The 14517-nt window shown below is 43.0% G+C and overlaps 1 protein-coding gene across 1 annotated transcript in view; it reads left to right on the top strand.

The window, feature by feature from the left end:
• The first annotated feature begins 9633 nt into the window (after nt 1–9633).
• SCRN1 (secernin 1) overlaps nt 9634–14517 on the top strand; it is a 62637-nt gene continuing 57753 nt past the window's right edge. Inside the window, exon 1 of the mRNA XM_072783624.1 lies at nt 9634–9791. The gene's annotated coding sequence lies outside the window, so the exon portion shown is untranslated. The remainder of the gene's footprint in view (nt 9792–14517) is intronic.

A 14517-nucleotide genomic window follows, 5' to 3' on the forward strand; every position in this document is an offset into this window, starting at 1 on the left:
TTCATAGTGAATGTTTGGTACTGGCAAAAGTATGTATGATGGGCTTTGTTTAGTTTGTTTGGTTTTGGTGGTAGTTATCACTATTGTTTTGGTTTGGGATTTTATTTTGTCATAGGTGGACATCATGAGGATTAATGCCCAGTGAGTAAATGAGCACTATAAAATATCTTATGTAATTAAATGAAATGCTGGGTTGCCATAAAAATAACAAGAAACAATGATGTCTGACTCAGATGGGGAATCAGCCATTTGAATCTTTACTTATGGAAATGAAGTTGTACTGATCTTATTCATGATATACAGGATATTCTGTACATTTACAGTACTACAGATATCAGCACGCTATCTGTGCCCCCTGAATTGAGTGCAGGGATAATTTCTCAGTGTTTGGAAAATACAAGAGGAGAAAAAGGGACTTGGTAGAGTGTTATGGAAAAACTATGTCTCTCATCTTTTTGTTAAAAAAGAGGAATTATCATTGTAATAATTTTTTTTCAATTCCTTCAGCTTTAATTTACAAAAGGGATTAAGTGGCTTATTTTGATATACATAGATTACTGTTAGGGAAAAGAAACAGATACAAACAGTTGGAAGATTGAGGAGATCTGCAACACCCAGTACACTATCTATCCATGGATTCTTTTGTTTCCCAGTTCTTCATGCCTCTGTACTGCTAATAAAGCCTCTGGCATAAAATGGATGACTTTAGTGAGCATGAGTCAACCAATAATTTACAAAGCCAATCTAAGTGCCTAGGAGCTAGATTAATATTAATTTTATTTTATGATCTAAAAACAAATCACATGAGATGTTTGCTGAGGTTTAACTCTAAAAATCTAGAGTAAAGTGAATGCTGTCCTCTTGGTCTCTAGTAACAGCTAAATTATATCTCACTGGGGATTTCTGGGAATTTACAAATCATTTTTTAAATTTATTCCATACTGCTATAGGGTAAAGGTAATTTCCTTTCCAGTAAACAGTTGCAGTAGAAACAATTCCATACACAATGTGAATTGAGGCATTGAGGGACAGTTCTCATTATTATAAAGAATGAAGGAAGGGTAGGGAAACCCTTTGGACCTTAGTTTCCATTTCTTGGAGCACTTTCTCATTCGTTTGTTGGACTTAATCTGCTAGAATGTACTTTATGTTAATACCACTGATTAGGGATCCCTGCGTGGCGCAGCGGTTTGGCGCCTGCCTTTGGCCCAGGGCGCGATCCTGGAGACCCGGGATCGAATCCCACGTCGGGCTCCCGGTGCATGGAGCCTGCTTCTCCCTCTGCCTATGTCTCTGCCTCTCTCTCTCTCTCTCTGTGTGACTATCATAAATAAATAAAAATTAAAAAAAAAATACCACTGATTATAATCTTACCTCTGGGCAGGAGACTAGGATATTATAACACCTAACCATATACTGGTGGTTTTTTCCATTTTATGACCATATCTCCTTGAATTGCTGTGCAGCTATTTTCTGTGGAACACATTTTACTTGAGACATTCTAGATTTCTTTTTTTTTTTTTTCTAGATTTCCTTTTAAGTAGCTCTGAAGTTAGGAGCTAAATTAAATGGGTAATATACTGGTATAGAATAACTAAGAAGAGGACTAGTATAAATATAGGAAATTTGCCTTGAAATAAGAAAAACATTTTACTTGCAGAAATGTAAGGAAGAACTAAAAAGTATCTTGCAGTGAAATCCTCACTTGAATTGCCAAATTTCCCTATAGCATAATTGTTCTCTGGTGTTCTTCCGTTCATTGTTTTGGCTAAATTTGATAAGTTATATAATCCTTTACAAAATGTCATGTGCCTTTTTTCTTTTTCTTGCCAAATGCATTAGTATTCAAGGTTTTTTGTTTTGTATCATAATTTTTAAGAAAATTAAGCAGGCCACTAAAGTTAATTAATTCTTACTCACATTAAGACTGAGCAATAAATCAACTCTGCTCCTTGGATTCCTTTTTCCTAACATTTTATTACTATGGCAATAATTCTCCAAAACTGTTCACTCTTTATCATTGACCTATTTCTTCCGAGCTGGGCAATGTTCAATGGTTGTCTCTCTCTCTCTCTCTCTCTCTCTTTTTTTTTTTTTTGAAGTAGGGTAAGTTTTAGACAAAAAATTAATATGTAATACAATGATCTGTTTATGGAATATGATCTGTTTATGGCTCAATAAGTTTTAGTATAATCACAGTTGCGCAACCATCACAATTAATTTTACAGATTTTTTTTTTAAGAGCCCAATGCAGGCTTGAGCTCACAACCCTGAGATCGAGACCTGAGTTCAAAACGAAACAAAACAAAAATAAACAAAAGACATGAGTTGAGATCAAGAGTTGGACACTTATTGACTGAGCCACCTAGGCACTCCCATCACAATTAATTTTAGAATATTTTTCTTAACAAAAAGATTCTTCCCTTTTCCCCAACTCTCTAAGCAACTACCAATCTACTTTATCTATTTGCCTATTCTAGAAATTTTCTAATAATTCTAAAAGCTCAATCCTTTCTTTATATTCATAGTAAAGAAAAATTGACTGAGAAATTCATATGACAGTAAACAATTTCTGCTTTTAATTTTTGTTTCAAAAATATAATAGGTGGTTTTTGAAAATCAAAATGAACCAGACACAGATTCCAACCCCCAGGAATAAATCACTCTGTGTACACAAAAAGTCAAATCCTTGGTGCATGTAAGACCTGGAACCAATGGTATAAGGGATGTAATAATAGCAAAAACCTTAGCGCTTGGTTTATGACTGAATAAGTAGAAAGTTAATGGAAAGGAGATCGAAGAATACTTAGGAATTTAAAAACTAAAATATCTCTATATACCTAGCTTATTCCCAATACTCTGAAAGCCAGGTAATTAATCTAACAGGAAACAAAATGGTGCCAGTTTTCTGCTCTTTCATGGAAAAGAGAAGCATATCTAAAATAAAATACTCTTTCTCTGGAGTCAGAAATTTTATACTTTCTCTCAATCTCTCAAATCATTGTTTAATCATTGGTAGTATGAAGGAGGTCTTCCTTCAATTGAACCCAAAATGTCTACAGCAATTTAGACAGACTTTGTTTAGTTCTTGGAAGAATGGAAAATAACTAATAATAACTTTTAAAATTATCCTATTTAAAATATCCTAATATAAAATCCTATATTTTAGGATTTAAAAATCCTGTATCCTATAAAATCCTGTATTATCTTAAGTGAGGAGTGGTGTTAAAATTGCAGATATAGGAGGCTCAACTTCTACAATTCTGGAGAAGCTTTCATCTATCAAAAGGTGGCCCCAGGCAGCCCAGGTGGCTCAGTGGTTTAGCGCCACCTTCAGTCCAGAGCCTGATCCTGGAGACCCGGGATCAAGTCCCCATGTCTGGCTCCCTGCATGGAGCCTGCTTCTCCCTCTGCCTGTGTCTCTGCCTCTCTCTCTCTCTGTGTCTCTCATTAATAAATAAATAAAATCTTAAAAAAAGAAAAGGTGGCCTCAAGTGTCCCTAGAATATTAAAAACAAGCTCGATTTTAAACCTGTGTATAGTATGAGGTCGACCTTTTCCACATACATAAACTAGGATAACATCAGCAAGACTGGATAAGATTGAAACTCCCAGTCTGATCATAGAATCCTCTAGCCTGTTCTTTGATGATCACAAGACAAGGTCTCAGCAATTCTCCTTTAAATTATCTGTACAGTCAGGTAAACTCATGAATGACTCCTAGAGGTACAGCAATGAGTATGGAACATACATAATAATTTGTTTTTAAAACCAGGTCCAGAACATTTATGAACTGTTATTTCAAATTAAATAGGAGCCATTAATTGAAATGACACATTTGAGTAATTGAACTTATAAACCCATCACTTGATTATAATAAATAGGATTTTTATACCTTTTGCCAAAATACGATTTATGGTTATCTAAATTACATATTCAAAGGGCTTAATGGGTCATTTAAATTCTAAAAATAATTTAAAAATAGATTTTAATACTTAAAATCTCTTGGTGCTGCCTATACTCAGTATGGGCAATAATTCTGTAAATTGATTTAAGGGCATTTTAAAGGTTTGTTTCCATGGTAACCAAATTCAGAAAACTAACCCCTTAAACATGGCTGTCATAGGATTAAGGCAGGTGGCTGACTAATGTTAACCAGTGCTTTTCTTTCTCATTATTCCATGGCTTTTCTCTCAGCTTCTTTCTTTGGTTCTTGTAAGATTACATACCAAGCAATTACACAGGCTTTCTAACCCATATGCGAGTGTCTCATTCACATAAGACTGTCTGTTTTTCATCCCCATGAGATCTGCCCAGTGACAGATCTTTTTCTTCCTGCTACAATTATACAGTAAAAGAAGCACTAAGTGGAAAATACCTCCCTGAGTAATGTGTTAAAGGCATTATTTCTCAATTACACGTGTACTTTGGCTCCTCAAAATCATTGCCCACGGTAGGGTTCTTTAGACAATAACACTGGTTAGAAGAAAAGGCAACGTTATCATCAATCATTTTTTTAAATGGTCTAAGTTTAGAAAACCCTCATTTCTTTAAAAAAAAAAAAGATTTTATTTATTTATTCATGAGAGACACAGAGAAAGAGAGGAAGAGACACAGGCAGAGGGAGAAGCAGGCTCCATGCAGGGAGCCTGATGTGGGACTTGATCCACGGACTCCACGATCGTGTGTGGAGCTGAAGGCACTTAACTGCTGAGCCACCCAGGCATCCCAATAACCCTCATTTCTGATCATTTTTCACACTTGTTTACCTTTCCCAGTGTGCTAGATCAACATAATTGTCTGTGCCTAGCGCTTAGGTTACCATGACAGGAAGACGGAATATATGCATTTATTACCTTTATACTTAATTAATTTTCTTGCTTGCCTCTTTGACTTCTGAGAGGAGAGGCTATGCTATGCCTTTTACATCTTTGTAGCAAAAATGTAATTCCTGGTACAGGTGTTCCGTAAGTGTTTGCTATTAAATTAAGCATTGTTGAAGAACTTCCCATAAGCAAACTATGCATTTATGGTACAGAAAATAATGGGCTTAGTTCGTTCCAATTCAGTACATTTGGTTCCTTAGGGGCACTAAGATCAGTGTTCCTAGCCTTCCACATCTTCCTATAAAGGAAAAATTGCTATGAGACTTTCTATCCTGTTGTAGCAACTGGAAAATGGCAAATACCTAAGACAACTTGGGTCAGACGCTGGACAGCAGGCAGAACAGGATTGTGATTCTCTAGAGAAAGGACACACATGAGATGAGACCTACAATTGCCTCAACTTTCTGTTAGGAGGCAATTCCTGAACCATACATGGCAAAGAGTAGGGAAACAAAACCAAGCCCAGTTGTCTTGTGGGTTAAGGAAAGATCAGAGCCCAAGGAAGTCAAAGCAGTTAGAATCTGTGGGCCAGGGTTCTGCAGAAAACTAAGTGGGAAAGAGATGCAGAAATTTGCATTTTAGGGGCGCCTTGGTGGTTCAGAGGTTGAGTCTGCCTTTGGCTTAGGTTGTGATCCCCAGGTTCTGAGATGGAGTCCTGAGTCAGGCTCCCTGCGGGGAGCCTGCTTCTCCCTCTGCCTGTGTCTCTGCTTCTCTCTCTGTGTCTCTTATGAATAAATAAATAAAATCTGATTTATTCATGAGAGACACAGACAGAGAGAGAGGCAGAGACAGGCAGAAGGAGAAGCCGGCTCCTCGCAGGGAGCCCGATGCAGGACTCCATCCCAGATCCTGGGATCACAACCTAAGCCAAAGGTAGACAGACTCTCAACCACAAGCCACCCAGGTGTCCCAAATAAAATCTTAAAAAAAAAAAAAATTTGCATTTTAGTCATCGACTGAATACCAGTCTATGCATGCAGATGATGAATCTCCACAAGGTTAAGGAAAGAACAACTATTGGGAGCTGGGCAACAAAAACTTTCCAGAGCTCACACAAAACTGGAACTTGTTCAAATTTCTACCAGCCAGGATCACCTTACGGATTGCATGGAACACTTATTAGAGCCCATATGTGAGTCATACCATAGAAGAAGGGCTAAAGGAGTCATAGAGGTAAAGCTACCCTAGACCTCTCCTAAGTAGTTTATGATCAAGCCCTAACTGGGCCAAGCTGATCCTTAAATAACTGACTGCCAGAACAAAGTCCAATGACCTTTAAAGGAATACCAAAAAATTCATTACTCAACAACATAAAATTCACAGTCTGGCATCCAATGAATAATTACAAGGGAGACAAAGAAGCAGGAGATAAATCAATATACACAAATAGATTATAAATTGACAAGTGATGGAATTAGCATCTAAGTAATTTAAAACAGCTATTAAAATATAAGTATAATCAGAGACTTAAAGGAAAATATATATGAGAGAAATAATAATAAAACTCCAAGGGATAAAAGATAAAATATCTGATATAAAAATTTCACAGATGGTATTAATAATAGATTAGAGTCTGCAAAAGAAAAGTGAACTCAAAGAAATACTATTTAAAATAAAATATTCAAAATAAAGCAGAGAGAAAAAAAAGACTGATGGAGGTTGGGGACACAGAATAGAAACTTAGTGACCTGTAGGAAAATATCAAGTCATCTAATATATGTATGTAATTGGAGTCCCTGAATTTGGGAGGGGCATTGTACAATGTGTAAAATATGTGTAGAAATAATAGCCAAAAGTTTTCCTGATTTGATGGAAACTATAAACCTACAGATTCAAGAAGTTTAATGAACCCCAGTGGGATAAACACGATTTAAAAAAAAAAAAAAACAGACTGAGGTACAGGATAATTCTGTAAGCCTGTGTTAAAGCAAAAACTTTTAAAAGCAATCATAGAGAGGGAAAAGAATAGATGTACAGAGGAAGAAAGATAATCATACACAGGCTTTTCCTTAGAAACTGCAAGTCTTGTGACAGTGTTTTAGGACAATAAAATGGTACCTTTAAATTGCTCAGAGAAAAAGAATCTCTCTGCCAAAAATTATATACTCAATGAAAGTGTTTAAAAAATGAAAGCGATAGGGATCCCCGGGTCCCCGGCTCAGCGGTTCAAGTGCCTGCCTTTGCTCCAGGATGTGATCCTGGAGTCCTGGGATCAAGTCCCATGTCGGGCTCTCTGCATAGAGCCTGCTTCTCCCTCTGCCTGTGTCTCTGCACCCCTCTCTCTCTATGTCTATCATGAATAAATAAATAAATCTTTAAAAAAATGTAATGTAATGACTTTCAGACAAAATTAGAGAAAGTTCACTACCATCAAACCTGCACTTACAATAAATGCCAGCAATGACATTTATTGGTGAGGAGGGGAGGGGGATAGAAGGATACTGTTGAAAGTGTTTTGCATTATACCTGAAATTACATTATTTGAAGGTAGACAGTGGTATGTTTAAGATGCATATTGTAAATTCTAGAGTAATCAAAAATAAAACATGTAGTATGATTAATAAACCAATAATGGATATAAAATGGAATACTAAAAATCCCCTCAATTCCTCAAAAGAAGGCAAATAAAAGCGGGGAGGGGGGGAGAAGAAACAAAGAACAGATGGAACAAATGGAAGTAGCAAGATGTCACATTTATAACCCACCATGTTGATAATTGCATTAAATAAACATCAATGGTTTGAACCAGAGTTTCTCAGCCTTAGTACTATTGACATTTAGGGCCAGTTATTTCTTGGTGTGGGAGGTTGTGCTTTGCATCCTAGGGTGTTGATAGCATCCCTGGCCCTATGCACTAGATACCAGTAGAGACCTCCCCCACCTCTGCCATTTGACAACCAAAAATATCTCCAGACATTGCCAAATGTTAAGAGCTGCTGATCTAAACACTAATTAAAAAGCAAAGAATGTCTGAAGGAAAAGCAGGATCCAATTATATTTAGTCTTTAAAAAAAACCCTATTCTGGGCAGCAGGGCCCCCCCATCCCCCGTGTTGCAGCGGTTTAGCGCCCCTGGCAGCCTGGGGTGTGATCCTAGAGACCTGGGATCTAGTCCCATGTCAGGCTCCCTGCATGGAGCCTGCTTCTCTCTCTGCCTGTGTCTCTGCCTCTCTCTCTCTCTGTCACTCTCTGTCTCTATGAATAAATAAATAAAAAATCTTAACAACAACAACAACAAAACAAATAAAAACCCCCTATTCTAATATAAAGAGGGGGAAACAGGTTAAAAGTAAAAGGATGGTTTCCTTGGTCGACTAAATGCACAATAAGGTCCTTTTGTGTGCTAAGGTTGTATGACCACTGCTCTATTCTGCAGCATTCCACTGATTCCCACTATCCATTCACTCATGTGGCAAACCATAAGCACAAAAGACATGCAAAAAAAGTCCCCTTCCCTCCCCTGTATTTTGTCACCCAATTCTCCTTCCTGATGGCATCTCATATTACTGTTTCTTCTGTATTCTTCCAAAGATGTTCCATGCATTTGCTAATATGAGTACAGGCATATTTCTCCCCCACAAATGAGAACACACACAATATTCAGCATATGGGCCTGTCCCCTCACCTCCCGTAGTATATGTTGGAAATCTTTCATATCAGTACACAGAGATAGATCTTCCCCATTTAAAAATTTTTATAGCTGGATAGCATTCCATTGTATTGATGTGCTGTAATATATTTCACAGTCCTTTATTGATGGACAATTGCTTCCAGTCTTCGCTAGCACAAATAATATATCAATGGATATGACCTTGACTCCTATCCTTTCACACCTCTATCAGTGTATGGTAGGATAAATTACAGAAATGGAATCCTTGGATCCAAGACTATGTATGTATTTGTTTTCTGGGGACATACTGCAAAACTGTCCCTTGTGGAGGTTATAAAAACTTTTTTTTTTTTTTTTATATTTTGCTAATCTGATAGATGGAAAATGCTACCTTGCATAGTTGATTTGCAGTTAAGTGAGCATGAATATCTTTTTCATGTGCCTGAGTGGTATTGCGTTTTTGTTGTGAACTATCTCTTCATATCCTTTGAGTTGGTGAATTTATAAAAGGTAGAGCCTGTGATCTGGTGAAAGACGATGGTCATGTCTGGCCAATGACCTTGACGCCAGCATCAACACACCTGTCACCTGTCTGTGGATTTATTAACCCAGGTATGGGATGTTGGCTTTGCTATGTGCTGTGTGACCTTGGGCGAGTTACTTGACCTCTTTGGGCTCCCACGTCCAAGTCCCCAGCGCAGGCTCTCGCGGGGCGGCACCTTTAAAAGCAAGGAGTCGCCTAGGACCCCGTGAGTCGACAAAGTGCAAGACACGCTTCTCCGCGGGCAAATTGTGCAAATTGTGCCGGGGCGCCGAGGCCATCACGTAGCAACCCCGCCGCGGAGGTCGGGAGTGCGCGGGGACGAACGGGGGCCTGGCTCCGTGAAGTCCAAGTTCTCCCTTCCGAGAAAGCCGCCACCCGGGCCGTGGCCGAGAACTAAAAATCGAGCCAAGAGGGAGCCACTTTCTGCGGCGACAGTCGCCCTCGCGGCCGCCGCGGGCTCCCAGGGCCCTCCCCTCCCGGGCCGAGCGCGGCGCTGCAGCCGGTGCGGCGCGGCCCGGGCCCGGGTGGGGGAGGCGGGGGTGGGCCCGCGGTCACGTGAGCCGCGCCAGCTGTGAGCGGGGGGCGGCGGCCCGGGCGCCCGAGCCTGGGGAGGGGGAAGCGCCCGACGGCCGCCTCCGCCACTGCAGCCGCAGCCCCCGATGTGGCCGCAGTGATCGCCGCCGCCGCCGCGCGCACCCTCGGCGGCCGCAGCATCCGCCCCGCAGAGCCCGCCGGAGCCCGCCGCCCCGCAGGTGAGCCGCAGGCACGGCCCGAGCGCACGGCTGGGGCGCACGGCCGGGGCGCACCGCGTCCGCAGCCGCCTCTCCCGGCCTCTCCCCGCGTCCGCCATCGCCGGCCGCCGTGCCTCGTTGCCAAGCCCGTCGCTCCCGGCCCGCGGGCAGATGGGGGCTGGGGCAGGCTGCGGGCTCTGGGGGCCCGGGGGAGAGGCGGCCCCGGCCCGGCTTGGGGATGACCCGAGGTTGGCGGGGTGGGGGTGGGGGTGGGGGTGGCGCAGGACGGGGACGCCCCACCCCGGGGCGCGGGCACTGCCGCCTGCTTTGAGCCTGCGCCCCCGCTGTGCGCCCAACCCCGTCCTATGCCCTGACCTCTGGGTGCTTTTCCTGCGTTTTCCTTTTCCTGGTAGCCAAGTTGCTGCCCCGCTGGGGTGTGTGCCTGTGCCCCCCACCCCCTCCACCCCTCCACCCTTCCACCCCTCCTTTCCCTCACCACCTCCATCACCCCTCCACCCCCGCCATCCCCCCACCCCTCCATCACTCCTACACCCCCTCCATCCTCCACCCCTCCATCTCCCGTCCACCCCCCACTCCTCCACCCCTCCAGCACCCCTACACCCCCCACCCTTCCATCCCCCACCCCTCCTTCCCCCCACCCCTCCACCTCTCCATTCCCCCATCCCTCACCCCCTCCACCCTCTCCACCCCTTCCACTCCTTCCACCCCTTCACTCTCCATCCTCCACCCCCTCCTTCCCCCCACCCCTCCACTCCCTCCACTCCTTCCACCCATCCACCTCTCCATCCCCTCACCCCTCCATCACCCCTGCATCCCCCCACCCCTCCACCCCCTCCACCCTCTCCACCCCCTCCACTCCTTCCACCCCGCCACCTCTCCATCCCCACACCCCTCCATCACTCCTCCACCCCTCCACCCCTCGGGCTGCTCCTGGGGTTCGCAGCTCTCTCGGTGGGGGCAGCGCTGGAGTGGGCCCGGCACCTTCCCGGGAGGTAGCGCACCTGCCGCCCGGGGGGCGCGAACACGGCTGCCTGGTGGGGCCCGCTGTCCTTGACCTGGCCCTGCGCCCGGGCATCGGGGCCAGGGACTGCCCTCCCCTTAAGGGCAAACGCACGGGCTGTAGCCGTCTCGTCTATGCGGGCTGCGGGAGTTGACCCAACAGCCCCCCCCCTCCCAGCCACACTCGGGGAGGTTCTTGGGAGCGGGGGTGGCGGGGTTCGCGGTGGCGCCCGGACACGTCCTGGCGAACGGCACTCGGGCACTCATGCCTTTCTGCTGTGATCATGCACTTCACTCGGTTCGCTGGTCTGTCCGGACGCCCGTTACTTGGCAGCATCACTGCCGAGGTCTGAGACGAGTGTGGTCTGCAAAACCGGAGGGACGCTCGAACTTTCAGAGAATTGACAAGAACTCGGATTTAGGGGTTTCAAATGGACATTAAATGCAAGTGCGTCCGAGGAAGCCGTCATCGCAGTGACTCGAAACTGACTTGGTAGAGCTTTCTGGATGTGCTGTTCAATTCTGACCCGTGATGGTCTTGAATTACACTTGTGTCCAGCTTCCCGGTGGGGTGTGCGTGTGTGTGCGCGTGTGCGTGTGCACCAGCCGTGTTCCAGGCCTGACCAGAAGATGCCACGGGGTGCAGAGGAAACCTATGTTAATTCAAAATGGCAGCATGAAAAATCAGGCCAGGCAGAAGCCTAGAGACCACAGCTAACGTCAGCTGCCCCCTGACTTAGGCCTTGGTGAAGAAATAGCCGCAGGGAAGGCTCCGGAGTGTGGCTGCAGCTGGTCCTAAGGGGTAGGAAGGGATTCTTGCAGCAGGCTAGGTTTTAGGGCGCAGCAGGGTCATGGGGAGGTGAAGTGGGAAGTTTGGAGTGCTATAATTATCTTCTCCAACTTCTTGAAAGCTGAAAGACCTAATTAAAATTTTCTGTGATTTTGATCTGATTTTCTCCAGGCTCCGCTAAAGACGATTTATGTGGCTGCTTTTGTCTGTTTGATACAAAACTTCTGTTTATTTTATACCTGCAAGTGGCTCTTAAAAGACTTAAGCGTCTAGTTGTAAACATCACCCAAGGACAGTACATGACAAATACCAGGTTCTTAGAGCAAGTTTCATTGGAAGAACTGTACAGCTCCATGATCAAGCATCCAGGCATCAGAGAATGATAAATTCTTGAAAGGTGACTCATTTTAGGATTTTTTTTTTTCCCCCGGTTTCATGGCTGTGCTGCCAGCCATCTTCTCATTTAGGAAAGAGGAGATGCATGAGGAGGCAAGTGTTCCAGGGATAATGAAATAGAGGATGATTAGTGCTATGGTCAGGAATGGCGAGCTGGAAGCAGCCTGGAGAGCACTCTGCTGTCAATCCTCTTTTTTCAGCCCAGGAAGTTGAATCCAGCAGGGTGATTGGGCTGCACCCAAGGTCATATAGCTGATTGGCAACTGGCAGTGAGAATTGAAGTCCAGGTCTCGTAACTGCCCAGGTCAGGGTTCCACATGCCACCTTTTTACAGCCTGGATTAAGGGGACAAACCTGTCATTATTAGAATGGCAAACAGAGCAATTCAAAAGCAAACTGTAACATGAATTTAAAAATCTATGGGTATTTAAAGTAAGTGGCTACATCTTAGTTTTCAAATTCAAAACCATTTAAATTCTTAAGCTCTGTGTACCTCATGTACACATTTTCCAGTGACTAGACTGCCTCTATATTTAAGCACCAAAAATGTAATTTTACTTATATTCTTTAAGATAAACACATTCTATGATTTAAAAATGGGTGGCTCGCGTTTGTGGAGAATCATTAGGTCAACTTCATTTTTTAAAAGAAACCAAAGTAGGATGTGTAATAGCTTTTGAATATGTCTAATTTTAAGTAAAAGGTAAACAATGGGCCTAGTTTAAAATAACTTTGAAGCAGCTCTTTGAGGCTCTTTCTAGAATTTGAACTTGAATTCTCTTGGTCATATACCAGTAACCACAGATCTACTAAAGTCAAGGTGGAAAGTGTGCATGGGTTAGTATTTGCAAGGAGGTGGTGAGGATACAAAATATCTCTTGTGGGCATTCCATATCTGCAGAAGGAGAAGGTGCATGGATTGCAGGGAACAAGGAGAATAATTTGCAGTGGTGAAGCAGATAGGAGCTAGGTATGGATGATTATATGCAAGTGCAGACAGATGATGATACCATGTATGCTGTTTAAAAAAGGATAAGTTGCCTTAGAGTGTGAACGTGAATATTCATTCACTTAAATTCCCCTGATATGCCAAGGATATTTAAAATCACGAATTTGGGAAATACTTAACCATGTGCAATTTGTGTTTGTTGGGGAACAATAAGCCAAAGTTATTTTTAAAAAGTCTTCAAGATCTCTTTATCCAGCAATAACCAGTCCTTAGGAATGAATGAGAGCCTAGGTCTGTGCTGATTCAATAGCCAGTAGCCACGTGTGGCTATTGAGCACTTGAAATGTGGATAGTCTGAACTGAGATGTGTGAACTACACACCACATTTAAATATTTATATGAAAAGAATTTAAAATATCTCATTAATTGTGTATTGATTATATATTTAATATTTGAGATATATTCAGTTTAAATAAAATATGTTATTAACAATAGTTTCACCAGTTTCTTTTTTTTAGGTGTGGCTCCTAGAAAACATAAAATTATTATTATTTTTTTATATATTTTTTATTGGAGTTCAATTTACCAACATATAGCATAACACCTAGTGCACATCCTGTCAAGTGCCCCCCTCAGTGTCCGTCACCCAGTCACCCCATCCCCCCGCTCACCTCCCCTTCCACTACCCCTTGTTCATTTCCCAGAGTTCGGAGTCTCTCATGCTCTGTCAGCTTCTCTGATATTTCCCACTCATTTTTATCTCCTTTCCCCTTGATCTCTTTCACTGTTATTTATATTCCCCGAATGAATGAGACCATATAATGTTGGTCCTTCTCTGATTGACTTACTTCACTCAGCATAATACCCTCCAGTTCCATCCACGTTGAAGCAAATGGTGGGTATTCATCGTTTCTAATGGCTGAGGAATATTCCACTGTATATAGAGACCACATCTTCTTTATCCATTCATCTTTTGATGGACACTGAGGCTCCTTCCACAGTTTGGCTATTGTGGACATTGCTGCTATAAACATTGGGGTGCAAGTATCTCAGTTTTTCACTGCATCTGTATCTTTGGGGTTAATCCCCAGCAGTGCAATTGCTGGGTTGTAGGGTAGCTCTATTTGAAAACATAAAAATATATTATGTGGTTTCCATCTGTTTTTCATTACACTGTGTTGGTCTAGATCATTAACAGAAATGGAGGTTGGTTAGGATGTGTGGTACTGTTCACAGAACTGGGTGTGTATAGAAGCTAGATGGAGACAGAGTGGATGGAGAAGGACCACCAGGAGTGCGTGCTCAGGGACCCTTGGTAATCGGAGAGCATGAGTATGGAGTGTGCTGGGCCTGCTGAGTTATGAGACTCCTGAAGTAGAAAAAACAGTGTGTGGGGATCCAAGATTTGGAATCTATGGAATTGTGGTTGGCAGGGGTTGTGGTGGTGGGACAGGAACCCAGATGGTGGAAAGGTAGCATGGACACAACTGTAAATCACACTGGAAAGTAACTTCCGAGTCTGAGATGTCTGGTTTCACAAACATATCTAGCACATTGAAATGAGATGAACAGATCTCATTCAGAGTTCTAGC

Source organism: Canis lupus, chromosome 18, assembly GCF_048164855.1.
Source record: "Canis lupus baileyi chromosome 18, mCanLup2.hap1, whole genome shotgun sequence".
Lineage (NCBI taxonomy): Eukaryota > Metazoa > Chordata > Mammalia > Carnivora > Canidae > Canis > Canis lupus.